We start from the raw sequence: 17,338 nt of genomic DNA on the forward strand, positions 1-17,338 counted from the left end.
CGCTCTGGCACAAGTAGAGTGCAGAAATTAGTTTTCAGCTTTGTCTGAGTCCAGAAAATGAGTCCAAAAGTTCATGGAGTATTTTTAGATTCAACTATCTGTCCGTCCGTCTGTCCGTTTGTCCGTTAATTGTCCGCTCTAGTATTTTTACGTGAATTTTTACTTATTTTTACGATAAAAGACGTATTCTATCCAGCTTTTCTCTCTTTCAGCATTTATTTATTTATTTTTTTTTATAGCGATGGGGATGGGGATTGCCACCCCCCAAAATCAATAGATAACCCTTCGTGGACGACCTCGTTTTCGAATCACACCATAACCCCAGTGCAGGTTATGGAACTCGTGTCCAAACATTTCAAGTAGACAACGCCTGGCATTATAAATAACCGAACGCCAAACAAAAATAGAACATAATTAATGGGAATAAAATCAGCCGGAAGAGGTCGATTGCCGCTACGACCAGGCTTGAATGCGAGAGTCTATAAATAATGAGACCCCCCCCCTCATGAGACTGCCGCAGACAAGGCAATAAAAAAAAAACAAGGCCAAAGCGTATTAAAAAAAATTAACCATTTAAAGAATCAACTAGTCACGCAAAGAATATTTGAGAAGGAGAAAGTGATTGTGGGTTGCCAAGAAAACTAAGAGGGTCTAAGAAAGTCAGTGCTCATTAAATGTCTAAATAAATCAGGTTCAAACTTGTTCTTTTAGTGAGATGGTCACACTGGCTTTTGGACATTTTTATTGCAATTTTAAGTACCTATTCTTATATTTTAAATTCTTCTAAAGAACCTTTATCATTCTATTTAGTTAGAAAACTGAGAAGGACTGAGAAAGTCAATGCCCATTAAATATCTAACTTATTCAGGTTGAAACTTGTTCTTTTAGTGAGCTGGTCACACTGCTGGTCATATGCCATAACCTCTCTTTTTTAGCTTTTTCAGAACCTATTTTCATATTTTAAATTTTTCAAAAGAACCTTTATCATTCTATTTATTTATTTATTTGCCAGCTTTTTGTTCTTTCTAGTTCTATTACTATTTCTCTTTCTATTTCTATTCCAATTTCCATTCTTTTTTGTTTAATTTTTATTTTTTTTTTCTTGATTGTTTGTCTCGTCCCCTCGATGTTTTGATTGTTTGTTTGTTTGCTGGCCTGGGTTGGCCTGGCCTGGGTTGGCCTGGCCTAGCGTGTTTGCGATGCCTTGCCTGTGCATTAAATGCAATTGGAATTAGAATTTTGGCTTTGCTTTTAGCGCCAGAAACAGAAACAGAAACAGTCACCCCCTAACCTCTGACCTCCCACCCGCGACACTCGCGGCGATTGGCAGTTTAATTGGCCATTTTGTATAACAATTTGTACTCTCTGGCGCTGTCGTTATTTGCGCTGTCGGCCAGGGAACCCTGGCAATTTGTGGTTTGTTTTGTTTTTCGGGAACAGGCCAGGCCAGGCCAGGCCAGGCCAGAACTCAACTGGTGCTGATACTGTTTCTGGCCAGTTTTGGTTAAAAATTTAATGAAAATTTTCTGCAAACGCCTTTACCCCATTTGCCCATTCCTGTTATTGTTATTGTTTATGAATCAAAATTTGGTTAGGCAATGAATTGGAAACATTTTCGGAATAAGATAGACGAACATTATGATTGTGCCTGAAGCCGGCACATCCTTGGAGCCATATCCTTCAATGGCCATTATACGAGCATTTATTTTTTTTTTTTTTTAATTAAATGCCATTGCATAAAAATACTTGAAGCAACGACTATCACATCAATGCAGCTTAATTACGTGACATAATTTAGAGGGCGATGACAAAACGACGACAGGCAACGACAATTTGCTTTTGTTTACGGCCAGAACAGAACAGAACCCCATTGGAGGGAGTCCCCCATACCGCCCCCCCACCCCCCATGTTGCCAGTCGCGAGTGGCATTGTAACTTCTTTTTATAGTACTACCTGGGGCCCCAAACATAGATGACAGAGGCCCCACATCTTCCCGGCCATGGCCTGTCTGAATTATGAGCAGCTTTTCACCATCATTCCAACTCCCCCCCCACTCGCGGCAGTTATGCTAAGCTCTGCAAATGAACATCATAAATAAGGGTCCTGCCAGGGGGGGCGGCAAGAAGGACCTGCCAGAACCGCTGAGACGCACGTGTCAAAGGCAACCGAGAGACAATGTCGAGCAACACCAAAATAAGTAAACTTTTAACAGCAAAAATACAAAAAAAAAAAAAAAAAACGAAAAATGAAATGCTTTGGAAATTAAATAGATGATCGAACAAGAGATACCATTATTTAATAATAAGCTTTGATAATTAAATTAAAATTAGAGTTTAGACACTCATGTTGAAAGTTCAACTTTAATGAAACCATCTAACTGTAAGCCACAAAAACCGAATGTTCAACGCACCGGAAGTAAGCCTTGTTGGCCACAAAAGTGCATAATTACTGCTACAAAAAAAGACTAATTTTTGTTTAAAAGTTTATATTATATTCTGAAAAATTAGTTATCCAACTACTTGTTAGATTTTAGTTGAATTAGTATTCTATTATAATGAAATTTTTAATTTTAAGAAGGTTTCTTTAGCCAAACGACTTTGCAAGTACCGGGTAGTTATAGCGTTTTTAATATAATTTAATATTTAATGAATTTTTTTGAAATGTACGTTTTTTTTTTTTTAAATTTAATGAATATTTCTTATATTTCCATTAAATAGACTCCATTAATAGACTATATTTATGGTCAAAAATGTACTGTAATTAGTCAGTATTAATATTCTCATTAAAGTACCGGGTATTTATAGTCTTTATTTCAAATTTAATAAATATTTCCATATAATAGAATATTTAAGGTAAAAATTTGACTGTAATTAGTCATTCACCATATTTTTATTTTACATTGTAATTGTACTTTCAATGTTTCTCTCTCTTACTACTTAATACCTTTCTCTTATTCCCTTTCAAGTACCGGGTATTTATAGTTTCTTTTTTTCAAAAAAATAGAAAAATACAAAAATAATACTATAACTGTATATGACGGAATAAATAATAGGAACATTTCTATCAAGATATTTTATTATTTTAAATATTTCAGTCTCTAGCTCACAAATACCTTTTTCCAATGATATTTATAGAGTATATATGGTAATACTATAACTTTAGCTACTTCTATGTATATATCTACTATATATCTGTATATACTTCTATCCTTTCTATATCTTTCTTTATATATATTTGTATTCTATATTTATTATTATTTCAATATTAAAACATAATTAAAAAAAGTAACAATTAAAAAGCAATATTTCGCTAAAACCTTTTAATTCCCCTTCAAGTACCTTCAAAAAACAAATAGTATCTTACCTAAACTAGAACTATTCACACTCCTCCTTAGGTATTACTATAAAATTAGGATTTCCTTAGGATTTCTATTAAAATTTCATAAAAGATCAATTATAATCTACAAGTTCTTTTCAAGTGTTTTTATAGTTTCCCCACGAACTATTTAAACTCCTAAGGTTTGTAAACCTCTCTGTAGTCCTTCGATGTCCTTGTTTAAAAACCCAATATACCCAAAGACATTGGCTTGAAGCTCTTTCAGTCAAAGTGCGTTTCGAATGGGGCGCATGTTTAAATGTTGTTATGAATATGACAGACAGCCAGTGAGTGGGTGGGTGGTTGCCTGGTAAGGATCCTGGATCCTGGTGAGGAATGACAGGATGGTGCTGCCAAATCAACCGCGCGAGGAGGTGAGCCGTTAAATGCTCATGAGCATTTTTTGTATGTGTTTGTGTGTGTTTTCTGGTTCTGTTGTTCTCTCATTTCGTGGAGTATTTTTGTAATATTCCCCAACCCATAAGCTTCCAAGCCCCCCCCAGGGTAGATACGAAATACGGCCGCGGAGCCACCGACTGTCGCTTGTAAGACAACTTCCGCTAATGCAAGCACCCGCTTCCGTTTCCGTTCCGAGTCTCCTTGGTCCTTTTGTCCTCTTTCAACTCTCAGGTTCGCCTTCCCTGTGACTCCTGCTGCTTTTTTGGGGTTTTTGTTTCAGTTTTCGGCTCGAGTCGAGTGTTTGTATTTGTTTGTTGCTTTTTTAGAACCTATGAAAATGCAAATTGACTTAAATGTTTATGTGTTTGTAATCAGAGAGACACCCCCTAGAACACCCCCTAGAAAACGGGGCGTATGAGTGATGCGCGAAAAGGCGCACAAATAACATTTGCAATTACTCGAGTTTATTGCCAGAAATGCGAGTGGGGCGGTCTGGCAGACTGGCAGCCATCCACTAGATTGGTGATAATCCTTAAAAAGATTCAATATTTTTCATATTAAAGACAAGCCATTGAAAAGGACCATCAGTGGATAGTCTTTGGGTTGGCAATGTGTGAAGTCGTAATATGCCTTTATATACAATTTTAATTCTGCGCGATTCTGTTGATTATGCGCCATTGTCGAGTCGTGGAGGGACCAGGACCATCATCCAGGACGACAGGTGCCCAGGGTTGCCAGGGCAATCAAGTAAATTACGGAAATTTACAACATGCCGAGGTCACATCTTTCTCTCACCCACTTGCCAGTTGCTTTTATTTATTTTTTTTTTGGTATTTTTTTGTTTGTTTGATTGCGTTTCGCAAATTGGCATCGCCTCAGTCATAAAATTTGATGCTAGTGCGTAGGAAAAAGTATGAGGCTTGTTGGTTGGGCCAACAAAACACGAAGCGAACCCCTTCCAAACGAATGCCGCAGCAAGGCCATAAAACTGATGTCCTATTAAATTATTGAGCATAAATTCAAACAGCCAACAAACAAACAGAAAAAAACAAAAAATAAAAGATGGACAGGATAAGGCTGTTAGGCGAGTGAAAAAAAAAAACAAAAAAAAATCGAGTCGAACATATCAAATAAATAATAAATAAATGACAGTCGATAAAAAATGGCATCGTTTGTAGTTGCGCTCTTCTGTCACCCAATGTCTGTCTCTGTGTATATCTGCGGGGGCAGCGCCATTGAACAGGACATCACAGGACAACCATAATAGAGCGATTCATTTGCAGATTTCAGTCGCCTTCAGAGGATACATATATATATTTTTTTATTATTTTTTTTTTTTATAAAAAAGAGAACAATACAAAGAATAATGAAACGAATCATTGAGGCAAATATTTGAGTGATGTTCAAAATAAAAACGACAACAGCCCAGGGGCTCTTGGCCCGAAACTCACAATATTTTATAAAAATGTTATTGCTTTTCATTACAAGAGAGGGAGGGAGGGTCCTGTCCCAGGGCCCTAATGAGTCCTGTTCAAAGCCGTCTTGTGCATATTTCCATATACCCCATAATCGCCGCCATCTCTGACAAATTGAGGAAAAATGCAGTCGAGACTCAAGCTCCCCAAAGCTTTCCCCAAAAAAGGATTCATTAATCAAAGTAAGGAAATGTAAGGAACCAGTATAAGCCGTTTTCCCGAAATAAATTATTTGAGAGGAAAATTCATTCAACATTTTCACTGGCAGGCACTGCATACACTCATTAGTTGGCCGGAAAATTGAACTTAAAATTCTACAGTTGACTGGCTAATACACAAAAATCTGTGGCAATAATAAAAGTTATTGACAAATGCCAGGACCAAGGAGGTCCTCTTCAAAGGCCGAACAGGACATGTCAGGGTGGGCAGGCTAATTCCAGGACCTGGCTCTCTAGAAAACAAAAATTTCAATAGACAGCTACTGTAAAAGGGGACAAGGATGCAGGGATCATTGAAAGAAGTAACTTTACATGCTGGCAACCCTGGCACAACCCCAAAAACCGAAACCTTTAAAACCATTTAACGTAACTTTCAAAACCAGGCTTTTCAAATATGTGTATATGTACATATATAAGGATATGTAAGGATATATATATATACGTATATATAGTCCTCGTGTGTGTGGGCAAAGTTTTTAAAGTGTCAGAAAGTTTGGGCAACGTCACCCGGCATCATCAACAGCGCCACTTTCCCCACCGAGAAATGCACCTGGTAAATTGTTGAAGGCGTTTGGATAAAGGGGGCGGGGGGGGCGTGGTCCTGGTGCCACTATAGTGGTCATTTTGCATTTTGACCCCCGCCACTCTACACCCCAAACCCTGTGTGTGAGATTGCGTGACTTTCACTTGACCAGGTGAGCTTATAACTTGAATATTTTTTTTTTTTATTAAAAATTAGAAAATAAAATAAAGATTTATTACCTTGATGGCCATATAATAAATGTTAAAAATAAAATAAATTATTTTGTTTAGGGTCTTATGAAGTTGTTACTAAAAAAGCAGACATGCTCCTTTAGACATGCAAGCATGGAGTTTTAAATATTTATATATAGTTTTTAAATGATTCCATTAAGCAGTTATTAGTTTACACCTTAACTTTTAAATAGATCAAATTATTTCGAGTTTCTAGCTGGCACTGAAACTTTTTCCAAAAAACTAAAAAAAAAAAAAAATGGGAAAATGGATGCAAAATGGCCAGCAAATATTTGAGCACTTTGGCAGCTGACTAGCCCCCAAATCAGATTCCCAATCTAGACCGCCCCCCTCTTGTCAGTGCAATTATTTCGAAAGCAATTTGCATTCCCCCCCCTGCCCCCCATTTTTTGAGGGAAAAGTTCCGAAAAACGGAAGCGAATAGCATGCACAGGGCAGTTCTCTGTTTACCTCCTAATGGGGATTTTAAGGCAATGTCGAGATTGATCCACAAAGGGGCTGGGCTTGATGAGCAGGGCAACTGGAGCATATTTTCTATTATTTTTCCCGATAGTGAGGAACCATTAACTATCTCTAGACCTTAGATTAAGATTCAATTGGGATAAGAAATCAGTTAATATTAAGTCCGCAACCAGAATCCCCTTCAAGACGGCATTTGCATTATAAGCTCTGAGAGATGAAAACAAAAGAAAAGAAAAGAAAAGCCCAGCCAGTCGCTTGACAGTCGCTTCTTTCATTTCGTGTGGAAAAGTGCGTGAAAAGCTCCATGATTTATGCAGCAACTACAACAATAAATCCATTTTCGGGCATTGCCCAACAAATGGCATGTTAAATGAACTGAAAACAGACGCAAGAGAAGAGCAGGACTTTGCCGAGGGGACAACTCTAAGGCAGATGTGGATCCAAGGATTGGAATTGAAAGTGGATGTGGAGGATATGGATGGTAGTGGAGGTAGTCCAGGCAAAAACAGACCGGAAGTCGACGCAATGCAGCACTTCCGGTTGGTTCGGTTTCCCGGGTTTCTCGACCTTACTCCTCCTTACTCCTTGCTCCTTGCTACTTCTGGTTCCGCACAACTGTGGCTACTGGGAAAGCCAACCACAAAGCTTTTGGCAGCCTTTGGCCAAAAGCCTGTCCGCCTGTCCCCCATGGTAACCGCACAAGAGGCGGACACAGTACGCCTCTTAAAATAAACCCAAACCATTTCGAAAGTTTCAAAAATATTTACCACTTCAATACAAAACTTAACCCTAACCCCCCTAAAAAATAAAAACACAAAAGGTGTGTTGAAACAGTGCAACCATTAATTCCAGAAGATCAAAATCATAAACAAAACTTGGCAACTATGGTAGTTCTGTCCTCCTTCACAAGCCAGGATGATACAGGATTTTGTGAATTAAAAACCAAGGGGATTAGGGACCAAGACTGATTAAATAAAAAGCCCATCAAGTAACAAAAAAAACTTGTTTGTATTTTAATTTTAAACAAATACCCAGAAGCTTCCAGAGAAAAAATATATATTTTTTCAAAGCTTATACATGTGATTAAATGTTTACTTTTTTAGTTAGACTAAGTTACGCTCAATTAAATCGTTGTTTTTACTTAAATTAACCCTTTATGTGTGCTTTCTATAATATTTTAAAATCAAAGGTATACATGGTCACACTAAACGAACATGTTTGAACAAGTCTTAAGCTCTGTAGCTGTGACAATAGCGATTTTGTTGAAAAATTAAGCATGTTTTTTTTTGGTATCTTGCCACCCAGTGGCGCCACCAATTAGCACACATGTGGCAAGAGGCTTTTGGCTTCAGTTTCGAACAGAGTTTTCCTCATGCGGCGAATTAAATTTGCATGGCCGCAGAAATATTTCAATATAAAGCGACCGGATGGGGGGTCTGGACCGCAAAAAGGGGGTAATATAGGCGGGGGGGGAAGGAAATGTTGTTTATATACACATTTTTTAATCTTCTGGCTGGCCCCTCCTTTTTTTTTTGGGGAGTGGGTTTCTGCTCCGTCAGCATACACGGCAAAAACATTTCCGCTGGCACAGCACACCATACACCAGATATACAAATACATTGGTCAACTATGCACAGACGGTCACACTGAGAGAACATGTCTGAACAGGTCTTAAGAAGCGTGTAAAACATGCTAGGGGAAGTCTAGAGTCTATAACCTTAAAAAAAAAAAAGAGCTCAGAGGCTATTAAGGCTATTTTTATATATATCCATAATCCCTAGTCCTTCTTTATATAATTTTCTCTCAGTGCTTGAACCAACTTGGACACCGCTTAACCCTCATCAGGCTTTACACCTTTCGGTGCAGTTGGAAAATTCAAATATACTAAATTTTTTATTTCCATTCTTGTTATTCTTGTATTTTCTATTTCCCAAAAAAAGGGTGGACCCCAAAAATGTCAGAGGCTTACACGCTTCTATGCAGTTAACTTGTTTGCTTTTTAGAGGGGGGGTGCTTGTATAAGAAGAGCTTATAATCAGCATAACGGCCATAACAATGGCCATTAAAGGCTGCCCTGCGGGGGTGGTAGGTGGGTGGGTGGGATAGGAAACGGTAGATCTAACAGCTGACGACCAACAGCAACTCATTTTTTATGGCCAACACACAGAAGGGAGGCACATGGGTCAGGAGGGGGAGGGGGGTGGACTGCCCAACAGTTGGCATAAATCTGTGCACAATGCGTCTGGCATTTGCTTGATGGTTCTGCCTCTGAATCTGTATCTGTATCTGCCTCTGAATCTGTATCTGTATCTGTATCTGTGTCTGCGTTTGTATCTGCAGATGTAGATGTATCTCGGTAGTCCTCTAAGTGAGTTACTGCCGTGTGCGTGTATAACTTGACCACAAAATAAAATTTATTTGTATTATTTTTGCCGGCGTCGACATCGTTTGTTTTGTCGCTCAAGTGCGAAGACAACAAGAGGACCCCACAAAAAAAATAAAATAAAAATAATATAAAAAAAGAAGGAAGAGTTCAGACTGGTCTCTTGTTTTGAAAAAAAAAAATGCACTTCAAAGGACAGTGCCAAAGATACGATTAAAAGTGTCATCAACTAATGAACGAGAAGGCCATGGAAGGCATGAAAGAGGAGCAAGTTAATTAAATTTCTTGCTAAAATTCTAGACAATTAAATGAATTGATATTATAGATAATAATAGAGGGAGAGCAACCATAGTAGGGTGGTAGGGTTTCCACCATTATGTATGTATTATTTCATTGTAAATTAGGGTTGTTGGTTTTTGAAAAAATATCGTATTGATGATATTTGCTGTGAAAAAATATCAATCGATAATATTCAGAAACATCACAAAAAAAAAATCGATATATCGAGTATTTTCGATATTTTTAATAGTCAGCTAAAACTGAAAAAAGGTTATTTTTAAATTTAAAAAAAGGTTTTAATATGTGTTGTCATCCGCCATGAACTGCAAACAAGACATATTTTTTATTTAAAAAGTGAATTGAAAAAACAACAAATATTTATACCCACTCTCAAGCAACTTTTATTTAAGTTCTTTGAAATAAAAAATAACAAAATTATTAAGGACATTGTATTCAAATTTATTTATAAAAAAAACTTTATACAAAAAAAAAAGTTTCATGGAATTTATGGAATATGTACTTAATAATGCTAATTACTTAATTCTCTTATTTAATGCTCTTAATTACAAAATAAATCTTTCTTCAATGATTTAAAAAAAACTCTTTCGGTTATATGCTGGTATGTCATTCGACTACGGGAGTCACAGACAACACATTTAATGGCAGAAGCCAACCGTTCAGATGGAACCGAACTTCCAGGCGTGATAAGAAAACTTAAAGCAACCTTCGCTAGCATCGTCATCGTTGAAATTTGTGAGTTCCAGAATTCCAACGGATTTGTCTCCCAAATACAAAATGGCATACTCAAGTAAACCTGCATTTCCTTTCTTTCGCAACTAATATCGGAGAACACCAACTCAAAAATATTATTATCGACTATTTTTGCCCAAAAAATATCACGATAATAATATTTTTTTAAGAGAAAATATATCGATATATCGATATTTTGATATATTTCCGACATCCCTATTGTAAATTTGAAATAAAAGGATATTTTCTTAAATGTCATCCCGAGACTGATCTGCTGAAAGAACTGCATAAATACAAGTTGGCATTCTGCAGATGGCTCGTTTAAGAAAACAACAACTGGCTTCTGGATGGTTGGTTTGGCCCTCGTCCTCGTCCTGGCTATATCCCTTAGCTTATTATACAAGGAGCCAACAAACCGTAACTCAGACACCGCTGAGACCGAGCCGGTTGCTCTTTTTTTTCCATTTTCCCGTTGAGTTTACTTTGCACGCAACATTTTTCACAGCGAACGCCATTTTCAGAACATATATACATACATACATATGTACATAAGTATATGTATAGCTTTGAGAGCATGTGTGTGAGTGCTGAGTGAGTAATGCCATCCTTTTTCGTCCTTTTTCGGTGGACATGAGGAGTCGGAGTCGGTATTTGGTCAATGCGTCAGTTTTACGGCTCGTAATGCTTGTAATTGATTGTTAATGCCGCACTTAACCCAGACTCCAGCTGAGTTGGCCAAAAGGACAATCGTCCTGTGGCCGGTCGGCCGGCTGGCCATGTGTTGCGACGACTCTACCACCACTCCTCCTCCTCCTCCTCCTCTCCCTCCATGTAGCATGGCTTATTTATAATTTAAGGGCCGGATTGCGTGTGCAATTGTTGGAATTCCTTTTTAAAAATAACACAGAAATCAGTTAAGAATAACCAAATGAGGGAAACGAAAGAACAAACAGGACGAAAGGATGGTTGAGCTTATCGGCAGGCTCAGGAGCAGGTCCTTCTTTCATAAGAGAAGAGTGCACTTTTTCAAAAAATAACACAAATATTAAGAGATAAGTTCTTAATGAAAAGTTATTCAATTTTTTAACTATAGCTTGAAGGAGTGTGAGAGGGTCCTGGTGTCTTCTCCATGTGGCAGCCACAAACGGAAACGTTAATGCCGGCAATATAATAAAGGATAATGCAGCAGGCAGGAATGGCAACCCCTTTCTCGATGCTCGCCGGCATTCCTGGCCGCACTAAACAGCCTCGGCACAACTGAAATGACAATAAACAAAAATGCAGCACTGGGGGGGAGAATCTGCGAAAGGATAACAGCAAAAAGTCAGATGGGATGGCCGGGGATGGCTGGGATGGCTAGGATGCAAGCATCTGGATGAGGAGGATAGTGCCGGGAAGGAAATGGCGCTGAGAATGGCAATTTGGAATGGTTGAAATGTTGCTCTCGTTTGTTGGCCTTAACATTTCTTCGTTTCGTTTCGGTTTCAGTTTCTGTTTCTGTTTCTGTTTTTCGTCTCGTCTCGTTTGCGTTTCTCGTTTATTGAATTCGCAGCATGGCAACAATGGCAACAATTTCTGTTGCATACTTTTGCGGGAGTGTAAGCCTTATCCTCCTTCTACCTCCTTGATCCTTCAAAAAATAAACCAAACAACCAACCAACCAACCAGACAACCAACCAACCCATCCACCCCATTTGAACCAACCGGGGCCAAACGAATTAAAACAACAATGTGGCCAAGAGAAGTGGCCAGGCAACAGATTAGCCGGGCCAAATAACATTATAAACTATGCAACACGGCCAAACAGAGTGGGAGATTGTTGCAAATTATTAAAATATCACTGATTTTGATTCAAAGTGCGGCCGGATTTGCAGTCGAATCACGAAAAAAAAGGGTCAAGGCTTCAAATATTTTTGTATTATGGCTTAAAAATGGCCAATGGGCAAAGTGCTTTCTATTTTCTGATTTCTGTTTCACAGAAATTGCAGAATTGCATTTTTTTGTCGAGTATTGGAATCGGATTATCAGCATATTTCGAACAAAAGGTACTTTACAACACTGGCATTGACCAACTAAAGTTCGGTATATCAATATATATTTATTAAATGAAAAGGTTATACATTTTTGCAATGATTTGAGTTCTTTTGGTATTGGTTTTCGTTTGTAGTCGATGCAATAATGATTCCCTCGCTCTAATTTATCGCAGATAAGCTTTTTCTTTTAGTTAGCGATGGTCAATTGCTGATTTTGGTGGGCGACCGTGACACTATCGATAAGGAATTTTCAAAATGGCTTTTTTCCATCGTTAGTGGTGGTACACTTCTGATTTCGATAGGCGATCGTTGCAAACCGTTACACTATCGATAAGATATTTTCAAAATGGCTTCTTCCTATCGTTAGCGATGGCAGACTTTTATTTCGATAGGAGATCGTTGCAAACCGTGACACTATCGATAAGGAATTTTCAAAATTGCTTCTTTCCATCGTTAGTGGTGGTAGACTGCTTGTTTCGATAGGCGATCGTTACACTACCGATAAGATATTTTCAAAATGGCTTCTTTCCATCGTTAGTGATGTAAGACTGCTGATTTCGATAGGAGATCGTTGCAAATCGCTACACTATCGATAAGATATTTTCAAAATGGCTTCTTTTTATCGTTAGTGATGGTAACCTCCATTTTTCGATAGGCGATCATCGATCAGGTATTTTCAAACCTTTTCCACCATTTTCCAACACTTGTCTAGTTTATCGATAAGCCTATTACGAATAAATAAAGCTTTCTTGTACAAATATCATTATATCCCCAACTCACAGACATCCTTTGAACTGACTATATCAATTTTTAAGAACCTTAAAGTAACTATAACACATATTTAACTAAAATAAACAATTATTCAAGTGTAGTCACAGTCGAGAAGTTGAGACAACAACACCCTTTTGGCCAACACACCCAATGTACACTCGCACCACTCGAACACCGAAACACCGAAACACAACCAAAGGGAGGAGTACCTCTAGAATGGAGGCGGTACTCTTTTTGGAGGCGGGTCAGTGCCATTCGCTACCAAAGTCGTTGAAATGAAAATGAAGATGAAATAAAATGGAAAGCACAAACAGAGCAAAAACTCGGCAAATTTTCTATGCTGTAAACGAAATTGAAAATGAACAAGCGAAGCGAACACGGACACGGACACGGACATGGACATGGGAAGCGGACACCGATGCGGACACGGGCACGGACATGGGCCAAGACACAGACACGGGCCAGGATACGGATATGACCAGGACCAAGCCCTGCACTGGAAATTGCAATAAAGGATGTCTTAAATCTTAAGATAAGATTCGAATTTAAATACAAATTTTAATGATTTCTTTTCTTAAGAATACCACTATATGAAGGATTAAGCAGTAATGCCCTGCCGAGGTCCTTGTATCTCCTTAATTTTCCCAAGTGTACTGCGAAAACATGGACTTGGAATGTGGGGAATTGTGTGTGCAGGACCAAGCATCGGAGGCGTTGGCAAACAGCGCTGAGTACCAGGATGTATGAGTGAATGCGATTGTGTGAGTAGGTGTATGTCAGTGTGTGTCAGTGTGTGCAATAGGTGATTCAATGGCTTGTGCTTTTCTTTTTTTTTTTTTTGCGCTTTTCCTTTCTTGTCTTGGAAATGGCGCCCAGCTCGTCTTGTAATGAGCCAGATGGCAGCAGGGTGGAGGGGGAGCTAGCCAGTCGGCTAAAGGACACTGATGAGCTGCGCTTTAACTAACCGAAATGCAACGAAGGGGAGAGTCCAGGAGACAGGTGAATGGTAAATGGTAAATGGGAGTAAGGAGTTGTAGGTGGTGGGTGGTGGGTGGTGTGGATGTTCTTCTCTTACTAAGAATCACTTAAAAGCAAATTGCGCTGAAAAGCAATCAGCGCATAAGTGCAATACAAATACAAACAAGTTTATTGCTTTTCCCGTTGTCCTCGCGGTCTTTCCGGTCAGGATAAATGCTAAATTCGCGAAGGGGGAGGGGGAGAGGGAGGTGCAATGGAGAAATGGTGAAATGGGAAAAAAACGGTAAGGGATTGCATCACAGAATGAGATGCTTGAATGGAGAAACCAACCAGAGAGTGTCCAGGCATGGTACTATTTACTAAAGTGATATACGAAGGATATCTAGCCATCAGGCACTACTCTCGCATCTGGAAAATTTATTAATTTCGCTTGGAAGGTATCCTTCAGAATGATATACTGGAAGATAACCTTAAAAGAACTAACTTAGTCAGGAGTAATACTACTAGTAGCATTAATAGGAAGAAATGTCCTTAAACAGGATACTAATATCGGGACAATCAAAACATGGGAAGGCATTAACTTGGCAGATAGCCCCGGCCCGCCTTCCTCGCCCCAAAATAAATGTGCGTTAAGATTAAAATCATTATTTGTTGGGGTAACCCCTCCCCCACTTGCAGAAAAGACCCCATTCTGACCAAAAAAACCTACTGTCAACACCTGCCATGAGTGATCATTGCTCGCGGCTCGCATTACAATGCAAATAAGTGGCCTGGGGGGGGGGAGGCCAAAGGTCATGGCGGGCCGGTTATAGCCCATATGGCCGCCAGAGTTGCCAACTCGTAACCCACTCGAAACGTAACGAAATACGACCGAACACATTTAGCCTTACGGTAATGGGGTTTCATATATCCTTGCAAAGGGTATTATACATTTTTGGAGCAACTTTGGTTCCATTTTTCAAGTCAGTATTGTAGTTAGCATGTTCAGAGAAGTTTTAGAATACCTAAATGTCCTTTTTCCGATTTTTAGCTCTATATTTCCCACTTTAAAACCTTAAAAGAACTCAGGGTTTAGGGTATCTCTTAGGGTCTTAGGTTATATAATATCTCTTAGGGTATATAAAGTTCGTTACCCTCTTGGAACCCTCTTCCTTTTTTTTTAATGGCATTTATAAGCGTGGCAAACAACGTTTCCCTGGGAGACAGACATTCAGTCAGTCAGTCAGGCTATATATACGCCTATATATAATATATAGAACACATATCCTGTTTATAGCCAAGTAGTAGCTGAGAAATAAAAGATCGAAATAAATTAAACTAGCATTGAGGGAAATGCGTGCACACCTACATACATATGTATGAAAAATTCAACATACTGAATAGTACAAGTATGTATACTATACTTCCGCTGAATAGTTGAGTTGAGCGGATATCATTATAGCCCTACTGTAGAGCTCTTCAAGTTCCCATATGAGCTGGTCATTTCACCACTTAGTTACTTGATTGATTTTTTAATAGACTCCGGTTTAAGCAGAAAGCAAATTAAATATTCTATTCATAAAGTAGAGAGAAACATAAGGGGTTTTCAGTAATTAGAGTTCTGATAAGGTTTAGGATTATATATTTTTATTTTTCCAAGAGACTCTATTTCCGGAACTTTAATCAACATGTGTGTGTGCAACACCGGATTTGCCCGCCAGCTTATAAATTCCATTTCAACTATGTACTGGTTGGCTCATTACTATTCCATATCTAGGATATTTGAGATATCCAAACACTACACTATACTCCCACTAACCCACCCACCCACTTCCCTTCCCTTTCAACTGAAAATCCCCCATTGGGCTTGAGTTTCAGGTTCATGTTCAGGGTTTAGTGTTCAATGTTTGGTATTCAGAGTTCACGTTCCAGGTTTTGGGTGTTCAGTTTTGAGTACTCTCGGGTTCAGGTCGTGGTGGATCCAATAAAATGTGCGAAAATGTGTGCGATGCGAGACGAGGCTCGCGATTGCCATTTATTTTTATTGCCGCACTTACCTGCTACTTAGCGCCTTCGGATGGGCTGGGATCGGGGCGTTGGCAAAAGTTTCAAGTTTGAGTTTTTGACTTTTGCTCAGTGCGTTTGTACTACTGATGGTTTTGCTTTTTTTGCTACTCCTGCGAATAAAAAAAAACCAGTATGGGCCAGTGAGTGTCAGGATACAGTAATGTGTGTGTATGCATGGGCTTGGCACTTTAATCAGGAATGCCAGCTGCTGCCAAGAGAGAATAAGGAAAACCAGGTGTCATAGGCTGTTGCTGTTTCACCCAAAAAAAAAAAAAAAACACACACAAGGACAACAACAAATGAGGATATTTTTCGCACATAACACTTCCCCTCCCCAGGGGCCATAAAGTCGCGCATATTTATAAGCTGCTCCTGTCTCTCGATTTCCATCCTAGGCCCGCTGCTTTATACCAACTTTTATGGCCAGTCAAATGTATCGAGAATACCCCACCTATTTGCACTTCATCCAGATCCCAGATCCCAGATCCCTTACAGATCCGTCAGATGCTTGGCATTTATTTCACATTTCGCAATTTTATTGCGCAAAATTGAAGGCGTGGACTTTATTGCCGACTGGATTTTTTGGCATAAACACAATTTATGCATATACAATATACACGAATGAAAAAATTGCTCAAAAAAATACGTGACAAACTCTTTGGAGAGCAAAGCTCACAGAGGCCCACAACAGCCCGGACATGGGTAAGGGAATGCAGAAATATACCAACAAGGACAAGGACCAGGACCAGCAACCAGGACCAGGACCTGAACCAGGACCATGCCCAAGCCCAAGCCCGGGAGCACAAAGTTTTTAATTTGCTTAGACGCGACCAAAAGTCTGCAACTCAGCTAGCACCGCTCCTGGGAATCTACTAAACTCAAGAAGCCAAGGCTTCTCAAAAAAGCTTCTGAGCCTGAGCATGAGCCTGAGCCTCCTTCGTAGCTTTAACCAGATTAAATTATCGCATTTTTCTTGATATTATTTTTTTTTTATTTTATCCTGGTCCCCCCGGAGCCACTACTCCTACTCTTTCTATCGTTGATTCGATTTTTTCTAAAAAAAAAAAAAAAAAAACCTACCTACCGTCTAGAAAGAAATCGACAGGCAAGCGAGAAAAGTTCGAATAAATTGAGTGAAAGTTCGCATTTGCCTTAAACATTTTCCTTTTCTGTCCTCTTAGACGCCAGGACATGAAGGAAAAAAAAAACCTTGAAATTTCTGCTTTGCTGCATTGGCTCAGGTGTGGCTCCTGGCCGTTTTTTATCCTTTTATTTCGAGACATTGAAATATTCTTGAAGTAAGTTTTCCAAGCAAGTTTCTAAAAATGAGCAACCAGTTTCTAAAAATTAAACAAAGGATATTTAAGACTATTGATCTTTAGGCATTTTTTATGG

The 17,338-nt window shown here is 38.9% G+C and overlaps 1 protein-coding gene across 3 annotated transcripts in view; it reads right to left on the reverse strand.

Annotated features, from left to right (window-relative positions):
- The window catches only part of dpr8 (defective proboscis extension response 8), a 145,042-nt gene extending 129,006 nt beyond the window's left edge, over positions 1 to 16,036 (reverse strand). For 2 of the 3 annotated variants that reach the window (XM_070283031.1, XM_017244096.3), the window contains exon 1: positions 15,934 to 16,028. The gene's annotated coding sequence lies outside the window, so the exon portion shown is untranslated. Of the gene's footprint in view, positions 1 to 15,933 lie in introns of all 3 variants that reach the window. The other variant, XM_017244100.3, reaches the window with a different exon arrangement.
- Positions 16,037 to 17,338: the final 1,302 nt, after the last annotated feature.

Source organism: Drosophila bipectinata, chromosome XR (assembly GCF_030179905.1).
Source record: "Drosophila bipectinata strain 14024-0381.07 chromosome XR, DbipHiC1v2, whole genome shotgun sequence".
NCBI classification, from domain to species: Eukaryota; Metazoa; Arthropoda; class Insecta; order Diptera; family Drosophilidae; genus Drosophila; species Drosophila bipectinata.